Genomic DNA, 9,657 nt, shown 5'->3' with positions numbered 1-9,657 from the left:
TAAGACTCCACCAAAAACCGTTAGAGCTAATCAACAAATTCAGTGAAGTTGCAGGAAATATAAATATACATATAAAAACCAGGTGCATTTCTATACACTAACAACAAAATATCTGAAAAGAAAATAAAAGAAACAATTCTATTGACAACAGCATCAGAAAAAAATACAATGCTTAGGATTAAATTTAACCAAGAAGGTGTAAGATTTGTATGTTAAAATCTAGAAAACATTGATGACAGAAATAAGAAGACACACAAATACATGGAAAGACATCCTGCGTTTATAAATTTGAAGACTTAATATTGTTAAAATGTTCATACTATTTAAAGTGATCTACAGATTTGATACTATACCCATCAAAATTTTTTATAGAAATAGAAAAAAAAAACAATTTTGAAATTGGTATGGAACTGTAGAAGCCCACCAATGGTGAAACTCATCTTAAATAACAAAGCTGGAGGCATCATACTTCTTAATTTTAAAACATACAGTACAACGTGTATACACGACAGCTACATTCATTCAAATAGCATGGTACTGGCATAAATACAGACATATAGACAAAGAAATAAAATCAGAGCCCACAAATAACCCTACCCCATACAGTCAACTCATCCTAGACAAGGATGCCAAGGACACAGAATGGGGAACGGACAGTCTCTTCAACAAATGGTGCTGGGAAAACGGGCTATCCACAAAAAAAAAGAAGGGAAGGGAGGGATGGAGGGAGGGATGCAAAAGTCAACTCAAATGGATTAAAGATGTCAACCTAAGACCTGAAACTGCAGAACTCTTAGAACATAAGAGAAAAGCTTCTTGACATTAGTCTCAGCAATGGGTTTTTTGGTAAATAGAACAGTAAAAGGGCAGACAACAGAAGCAAAAATAGACATGTGTGAGTACCAACTAAAATAGTTCTTGCAGGAAAGGAAATAATCAATGGCATGAAAAGGCCACCTACAGAATGGGAAAAAATATTTGAAAACCATCAATATGATAAGGAGTGAATTTCCAAAATATATAAGGCACTCCTATAACTCAAAAGAAAAATAATCTGATAAAAAATGGGCAAGGACTTGAACATTTACCTTCTTTAGTTGAAAACTCAAGTCCACACAAACACTTGCATGTGAATCATTATAGCCAGCCACTTTATTCATAAATGTAAAAAAAGGGGAAGTGGCAAAAATACCCTTCAACAGGTGAATGGAGGGGAAAAAAAAGTTGTGTATCCATTCAATAGAATACTATTTAGTGATAAAAAGTCATGAGCTATCAAATCGTGCAGACACATGAATCTGAAATGCATTGTAATAAATGAAAAAAAGCAGTTTGCAAAAGCTACAAACTGTATGATGCCATTTATAAGACATTCCAGAAAAGGTAAAACTGTGAAGATAATGAATGAACAGGTGGCTAGACGTTAGAGAGATGTTAAATTGGTGGAGCACAGAAGCTTTTAGTATCATAAAACTATTCTATAGAAAAATCCAAGGGTGGATATATGGTACTGTGCACTTATTAAAACCTGCTGAACCTTACAGCACAAAAATGAGCCTTTAGATATGCACTTAAAAATATATCCTTTAAGAAATTATGGGATCTCAAGACCAAACACAGAATGGGACAAAGAATCTAACAGAGTTACAAATACCTGAAACAATGTCATTAAAGAGGGTGGAGGAAAAGTTGCTAACCTAAGTAATGTATGAAATAAGATCTCTAAAGTTAATTGGAACTACACATAAGAACTGTATTCTAGGGGCACCTGGGTGGCTCAGTCGGTTAAGCGGCCAACTTCGGCTCAGGTCATGATCTCACGGTCCATGAGTTCGAGCCCCGCGTCCGGCTCTGTGCTGACAGCTCAGAGCCTGGAGCCTGCTTCAGATTCTGTGTCTCCCTCTCTCTCTGACCCTCCCCCGTTCATGCTCTGTCTCTCTCTGTCTCAAAAATAAATAAACGTTAAAAAAATAAAAAATTAAAAATTAAAAAAAAAAACTGTATTCTAGTTAACAAAGTTGCATCTCCGGGGGATACGTGTCAACACTTGAAACACATCTCTCCCGGGATCAAACAATTAATTAAATGAAAACGGATGGTGGGAGCAAGTTTTCTCACAGTTGGAGTAGGTGGCTACAGAAAAGCAAGGGGGAGAGACTAGAATAATCTATGTGGTATTAGGATTAGAGTTGGAGACCTCCACATGAACTCACTTTCAGCTTAGTATCAGTGAATACTGTCACATATAAAGATATTTATAGGTATGCCTATATACACAGGCTAGAGTATGCATATATATATGCATATATATATATGCATATATATATGCATATATATATATATATATATATATATATATATATATATATATTTCCTCACTCTGCCACCTAAGGGGACCTAAACGCAGTAACTCCCTGGTAGCAATGAGCTCACTTAATACTCAGATCTTGGTTTATAGTACCATTCACCAATAAAAATAACCATGGATTCCTGGGGGATATAAAAAAAAAAAAAAAAAAAGCTGATTCCAGGACTGGGGCAGGAAAAATACATGATGAATCTTGAGATCTTGTATTGCCAGAAAGTAAGGTGGCACTCAAAAACAAAACAAACAAACAAAAAAACCCATAGTAATATGAATAGGTCAACAGGACACAGCAACAAAGTTGAAGAACTCCCAGTGACTGAAGGCAGAAGAAGTTATCAACAAAATAAAGTCATAGTGCATTATAAATCAGAATATAGGAGTCACAAGTCCATACCGCTATAAAGACTTTACTCAAAAAAGTGGAGACTAGACAAATATGCACAGAATTCCAAATAACTTATGCATATTTTCCATATTCAAGGAGGCAGAACCTAACCCTCCGCTCCTCATGCTTGGGTTGCACATCATCGGTTTCTTCCAAAGACAAGAATATGTAAAAAAAAAAAAAAAAAAAAAAAGTTCCAAAAAAGAGTAATCTTACAGCAGAGAAAACTGACCACCACTGTCTCAGCCAGGCGATCAATGGATTCTCCTGAGACTGCACTGTAACATTCAACAAGAAGGACCAGAGATTATGGAAGACAGGTGTCCAATTTACGTTGTTGCTTCTAAGTGTAGCCATGCTCAGATACCCATGCTTCCCTCCCTAAACACAGCTCAGCCACCGCTTCTCAGGAAAGCATGAGTTTCACTAGTGATGGAGCAAATTCAAACTGATAGATACTGAGAATGAGAACTGGGGCAGAGTGTGAAATTTTCTCTTTCAAAATCTGGCTTTGACCCTGTGATTGGTAGAGAGTCAGCCCTGTGTTGTCTGTTGGATGTCACAGCATGCCTCACCTGCCAGCTTCCTCAGCAGCATGATAAGAATTTGTCCGTGAAAACCCAGTTCAGAGGTCAACAACTAAGCAAATGTCTCTCAAAATGAAAGGGAACTGAGGGGGAGAATTTGCTCCTATTTTTGGCTTTAGAGAATGTGGCCCCAGAGAATTATGTTATCAAGTTTCATAAACTTGTTTTGTTTGGGGAAACAGGATAGTGGCTTTATTCATTTTATAGTGTTGTTGTTTAAAAATTAACACAAATGGGTGTAAGCTTAGAACAACGTAAGTTTACTCTCTTACAGTTTGAAAAGTCACAAGTCCAAAATCAGTTTCAGAGTTCACTGGGCTACAAACAAGGTGTTGGCAAACCCGAGTTCTTTCTAGAGACTCTGTGACAAAGCATTTCCTTACCTTTCTAGCGTCTTGGAGGCTAGCATGCTGCATTCGTGGCTCAAGGCTGCCTTTCTGCGTCAAAACCAGCAACAGTAGGCTGAGGGTTTTCTACGCTGCCCTCCGGGATTCTCTGCAGCTGGGGAAGATCTGCTTTAAAGAACGTCTGTGATTGGATTGGACCCACCTGGGTAATGCAGGGTACACTCACCATTTTAAGATTCCTAACTTCAAACACATGTGCAAAGTCTCTTTGTCATGGAAAACAACATCTCTGAGAATGAGAGCACAGGCATCTTTGGGGGCCATCTGCCCCGCCAGAGAAGTGCAGATTCCCATGTATCTGCACTTACTCATGGATGATTAGCTCCCACAGACATCCCAAAACATATGATCTCCCAAACTGATCTCCCACCAAATGCATTTCTTCCTTGACTAGGGATATGCCCATCCAACAACTTAAGCTTGAAGCTCAAGAATATTTTTCTGCAATCCTTCAGCAGATTGTTAGATCTGCTCATTTTATTTCCTGAGTATGTCTTCAATCTATCCCTGCCCTGCACCTCTCCTACCATTACCTCAAAATGGTAGTACCTGAAAACAAAGTGCTTCTTGATTAATGGGGTCGGGCCTGTTGCCCTTTGGTGGAGCTACTGATTTCTGCCTTGATGGAATTTACAGACAAGCCTGGCAGACACGCATTAAACAAATAAACATGCATAGTAAATGTTCCAGAGGAGGACATTCCTGATCCTTCTGGTCAAGTGCCCCTGGTGAAGTTTTCAAAACCTGAGGTTAAAAATTTCCAAATTTTCTAGAAAGAGGCCATCTAGATGACTAACGTCACAAATTTGCATGTCACCCTTGCGCAGGGACCATGCTAATCTCCGTGTTGTTCTAATTTTAGTACATGTCCTGCTGAAGTAAGCACAAGCTGACTAAAATGCAGTCAAAAGTAACTATGCGGGTATGTCTGATTCTGTAATATAAATATGGAAAAAAAGGACTAAAGTATGAGGTAACTATGGCAATTTACTTTTTTTTAAATATAATTTATTGTCAAATTGGCTAACACACAATGTGTAAAGTGTGCTCTTGGTTTTGGGGGTAGATTCCCGTGGTTCATCGCTCGCATGCAACACCCAGTGTTCATCCCAACAAGTGGCCTCCTCTATGACCATCACCCCTTTTCCTCTCTCCCCCAATCCCCCATCAACCCTCAGATTGTTCTCTGTATTTAGGAATCTCTTATAGTTTGTCTTCCTCCCTCTCTGTAACTATTTTTTTTTCCCCTTCCCTTCCCTCAAGGTCTTCTGTTAAGTTTCTCAAGATGCACATATGAGCAAAAACATATGGTATCTGTCTTTCTCCGACTGACTTATTTCACTCAGCATAATACCTTCCAGTTCCATCCACGTTGTTGCAAATGTCATGATTTCATTCTTTCTCATTATGGCAATTTACCTTTAATAAAATCAGGCTACGATGGATTTTTGAGCTCATCTTGATTAATGGTTGTCCAAATGAAGTTAACTTTCTGACTAGATATAATGAATCAGGCATTAGATACAATCCCACACTAGATAAAATGCATCAGAATGCCTGAGGTTAGGTCTGGCGATATGAATTCTAAACAAGTAGCTCATGAGCTGTACACATTAACATTAGGAAATTATTAAACCAATTTCAACTCACCAATACTCTGTTCCATTTCCAGCTTCTCTAGTCTGTCCACATTTCTCAGCTGTTGACCTCTTTTTATCTTCAAAGCCAGGAAAGCCAGGAAAGCCAGGAACATCAGGTGGGATCCTCAACCTGCATCTCTCTGATTGTCCTTCTGTGGACACATCTCGCTCTGCCTGGAGCCAGGAAAATTTCTCTTCTTTGAAAGACACAAGTGATTAGATTGGTTCCACCTGGGAAACCCAGATTACTCTCATTGTTTCAGGATCCTTCAAATTAAACACCTCTGTAAAATCCCTTAAACCATGTAAAGCAACAGAATCAGAAGTTCCAGGGATTAGGAAATCGGCATCTTCGAGGGGAGAGGGACATAATTCTTCCTACCACAATACATATTGTGTACTGAGAGCCCTCCTTTTTTATTGAAGTATAGTTTATATATAATGTTATATTAATTTCAAGTGTACAACATGGTGATTCACCGTGTTATTGAGAGCCCTTTCTTAGCTGCTCTACAGGACGCACTGTATTAATCATTAAGTATTAAGCATTGAGCATTTTACCCAAGTGGAAACAAGAGTACATAGAAAACTTCCAGGAGACATACTAAAAAGAGTTTTTCGTACTCAACTTTTGATCCAAACTGGAGTCTCAAATTCAAAGGGAGAAGCTGTGTCTTCCAATATTCTACACAGGTCTCCATTTGACCTATAATACTAACATGTGTTTAACTGGATATAAAAATTAAATGGCCAATAGTTTAATATTCTTAAGGGAGCTTCCTATGGCTATAGGATCGTAAAGTGTTGTTTTAGTAAGTCCTTGAATTAGGATTCTCCAGAGAAATAGAGCCAATGGGATATGTAGAATACAGAAAGAGATTTATTATGAGGGATTGGCTCACACTTATGAAGGTTGAGTAGTCCCATGATATGCTGCCAGCATGCTGGAAGTCTAGGACAACTAGTGGTGTAGATCCAATCCAAACCCAAAGGCCTGAGAACCGGAGGAGCCAGTGGTATAAATTCCAAAGCAAACCTGAAGGCCAAAGAAATTGGAGCACTAAAGTCTGAGGGCAGGAGAAGATGATGTCCCAACTTAAGCAGAGAGGAAATTAACCCAACACCTTTTGGTTCTAGTCAGGCCCTCCATAGACTGGATGATGCCCACCCACATTGGTGAGGGTGGGTCTTTATTCAGTCTACCAATTCAAATGCTAATCTCTTCCAGACAACACACACTGACACACCCAGAAATAATATTTTACCTGTTCTCTGAACATCCCTTAGCCCAGCCAAGTGGACACAAAAAAGTAACCACTGTTACCAAATGTCTGTGGCATATTTGAGTGTCATAGAGATAAAAGTTTGGATTAGAGAACACATCTCTCATTTGGATTACCATCCTTGTACATATATCATGCTAGCCTCAACACAAAATCAAACATGAAGACTTGAAGGCATAGTCCACAATCCTTATTTTAACACAGTCTCCTAGAGTAAATTGCCGTCAGCTTTTAATTTGAGACCTACTTGCTCATATTCTAGTTGTGATATATACCATTGTAGTTCAGTGGCAGGTTTAGGAACTCACTAAGGAATTACGGATTGAAGCAAAGGAGGTGTTGAACTTGAGATGTTGAAATTTTTGGAGAGAGGACAGTTTGTAGTATACGAGTAAAAGAAATAAAAGACAAATGAATTATGAACTGCTTTATTGTCGATCTGACCACAGTTCCTTTAGGCAAGAAGTGACTCCTGCCACTTTGAAAAGGAAGATGCCATAATCAAAGCTATATAAATGGCAATGCAACAAGGTATTAACTCCCCAAAGGAGAGCACACTCCTGTTTTGTACAAACTGATAGCCCTCCACTCAGAAAACTCCACAATGACATACCGTTTTCATCACACATACCTACTCAGAGATTAACAAATCCAGTAGATGTCCATTTGTGGAAAGATGTTCATACATTTCATTCAAACTTATCTGCCTACTGTTAAGACTAAAGAAATCTCTCTTGATTGGTTTCTGCTGGAAGCTTTGTGAGGCAAGCACAAAGCAGCGTGTAACTACACTTACTATAACCCTTGAGCACCGGAGTGAATTAAATTTGTATCAGGAAGGATTAAAACAGAGATACTTTTTAAATGATGAGGTACTCTGAAATATAGGGTCATGTTCCAAAAAATGATTGGGCTGAGCCCATAATTGGACACTTTACTACATAAAGATCTCCATAAAAGGATGGGTGAAGGAAGTCTATCGTCACACCAATCCCATTTTGTTATAAATCTCTCTAAATCTACTCGATGTCATTTAAAGTGTATTTGAAAGGAGGACATGATAGTCTTGCCTATTAAACAAGATACCAGAAATGTTCTCCCACATACATTTCTTGGTTAAAGCTCAGATGTGTTTCCCAGAGGTGACTGTATCATCAAAGAATGCTTTTAGTGGCTTCTCACAGAGCTCATAAAGGAATTCTGAATGTTGAACAAGCTGTGATAAAACAGTAGCAACAGAAGGTGTCAAACATCAGGCACAGTTTAACAAGGAGACTTGGCTCCTGTTACCAAAATGATTCTGTTTACACAACAATTGATCAAGGCTTTGTAATTCATACACCTCAGCAGGCATCCTTTTTTCCCTGTTCTTTTCCTTTTTCTTTTCTTTCTCTTCTCTTCTCTTCTCTTCTCTTCTCTTCTCTTCTCTTCTCTTCTCTTCTCTTCTTCTCTTCTCTTCTCTTTTCTTCTCTTCCCATCTCTTTTCTTTTCTTTTCTTCTGATTCACAGAGGAGTAGTGGAAAACTTTCTGTCTCCCCATGACTCCACCCCTCACATGACATATAGCCATAAAAAGTGTCATGTAGCTTATTAGAAAGAAAAATAAATAAAATCTCAAAAGATGAAATTGATTGGGCCGAGCTGGGTAGTGGTTAGAGAAGGGAAGACAAAGATCACATAGTAAACTTACCTACCACAAACCTTCAACAGCGCACAGATGCCTGTGAATTTGGCATCTCCATCCCTAATGTTTAAGGTGTTTGAATATATTCTCCTGGCTGCTCTTAAACATCTGTAGTCCTATCACCTCCATGGTCCACAAAGTGAAGTAGCTATTTTTCCTCTCATTAGTTTGTTTCTGTGTAACTGTTTTTTGTCACTTTTACCATCATTCTTCCCAGGCTAGACACCTTGAAACCATCTTTTACTTCAAGGCAAAATATGTAAAGGACGCTCAGTTTCTCTTAGCTGTTGTTCAAAGTTTCATAGTGTAGGCACATTCCGGAAGCTTAAACACATCTTGATGGAGCTTGAGGTAGGGAACCAACCTGGGGAAAGACTCCCATTTTTAAAATCAATTATTAAAAACTTCACAATAAAGTTACAAAATAACTGGAATATTTAGAGGTGGTGAAAGAGGACTTCGACTACCACCAGTTTGACCTCAGTCTATACTATCTAATAGATGAAGTTCTTCTTTCTAGCTCGTCTCTTAACCCAGGCAATAGACCCTATGGATAAAGCATCTCCTGATGGGAACCAAAACTAGACCATTAAATGTAAGGACTGCCCTGAACCAGCAAGACCCCTGTGACTGACCCCAAGATAATGATCATTTTGACATTTGCTGCTTACCTGCCTATACCCACCGACTTTTGTGACACATTTTCTTTATATAAACCGCGAGGTATTGTGGCACTTTGGAGACAGTCTGCGAGAAGTTAGTCCTCTGTCTTACCCTTGTTGGCCCCACTGATATAAATTCCTTTCTGGTTTCACCACCAGCTGGTTTTCCTCCCTTTGTGTTTTCTTAGTGGTGAGTGGCCAAACCTGGTCTGTTTGGGACCCCTGGAGACAGAAGTTCTTGCACTACTGTGCCTCAGCTACAGTGGTTGGGAAGTGACAACAAAAATTATCAATAGCCATCTTACTGATGGTGCTTTGTGATGTCAATATTCTTCATACATGTAACTATTATTTAAATGAAACGCATCCAAGGGCACCTGGGTGGCTCAGTCATTGGAGCATCTAACTTCAGTTCAGGTCATGATCTCATAGTTCATGAGTTCGAGCCCTTCATCGGGCTCACTGCTGTCAGTGCAGAGCCCACTTTGGATCCTCTATCCCCCTCTCTGTCTCTTCCGTGCTCATGTTCTCTCTCTCTCTGAAAAATGAATAAACGTTAAAAAAAAACAAATAAAACCCCTCCAACAGTTTTTTCCCCCAATAATCTATATTCCTCTGAAGATCTAACAAAAATCTTTAGT

At 38.9% G+C, this 9,657-nt stretch overlaps 1 non-coding gene across 1 annotated transcript; it reads right to left on the bottom strand.

Moving 5' to 3' along the window:
• Nucleotides 1–4,529: 4,529 nt before the first annotated feature.
• LOC111559612 lies at nucleotides 4,530–4,633 on the bottom strand. Its single transcript, XR_002740741.1, has one exon. It is a non-coding gene; the product is annotated as a U6 spliceosomal RNA (small nuclear RNA).
• Nucleotides 4,634–9,657: the final 5,024 nt, after the last annotated feature.

The sequence above is a fragment of the Felis catus genome, chromosome A2 (genome assembly GCF_018350175.1).
Source record: "Felis catus isolate Fca126 chromosome A2, F.catus_Fca126_mat1.0, whole genome shotgun sequence".
In the NCBI taxonomy this organism is placed as follows: domain Eukaryota; kingdom Metazoa; phylum Chordata; class Mammalia; order Carnivora; family Felidae; genus Felis; species Felis catus.
The sequence above is the reverse complement of the archived record's forward strand: the minus strand, read 5'-3'. Positions and strand labels throughout refer to the sequence as shown.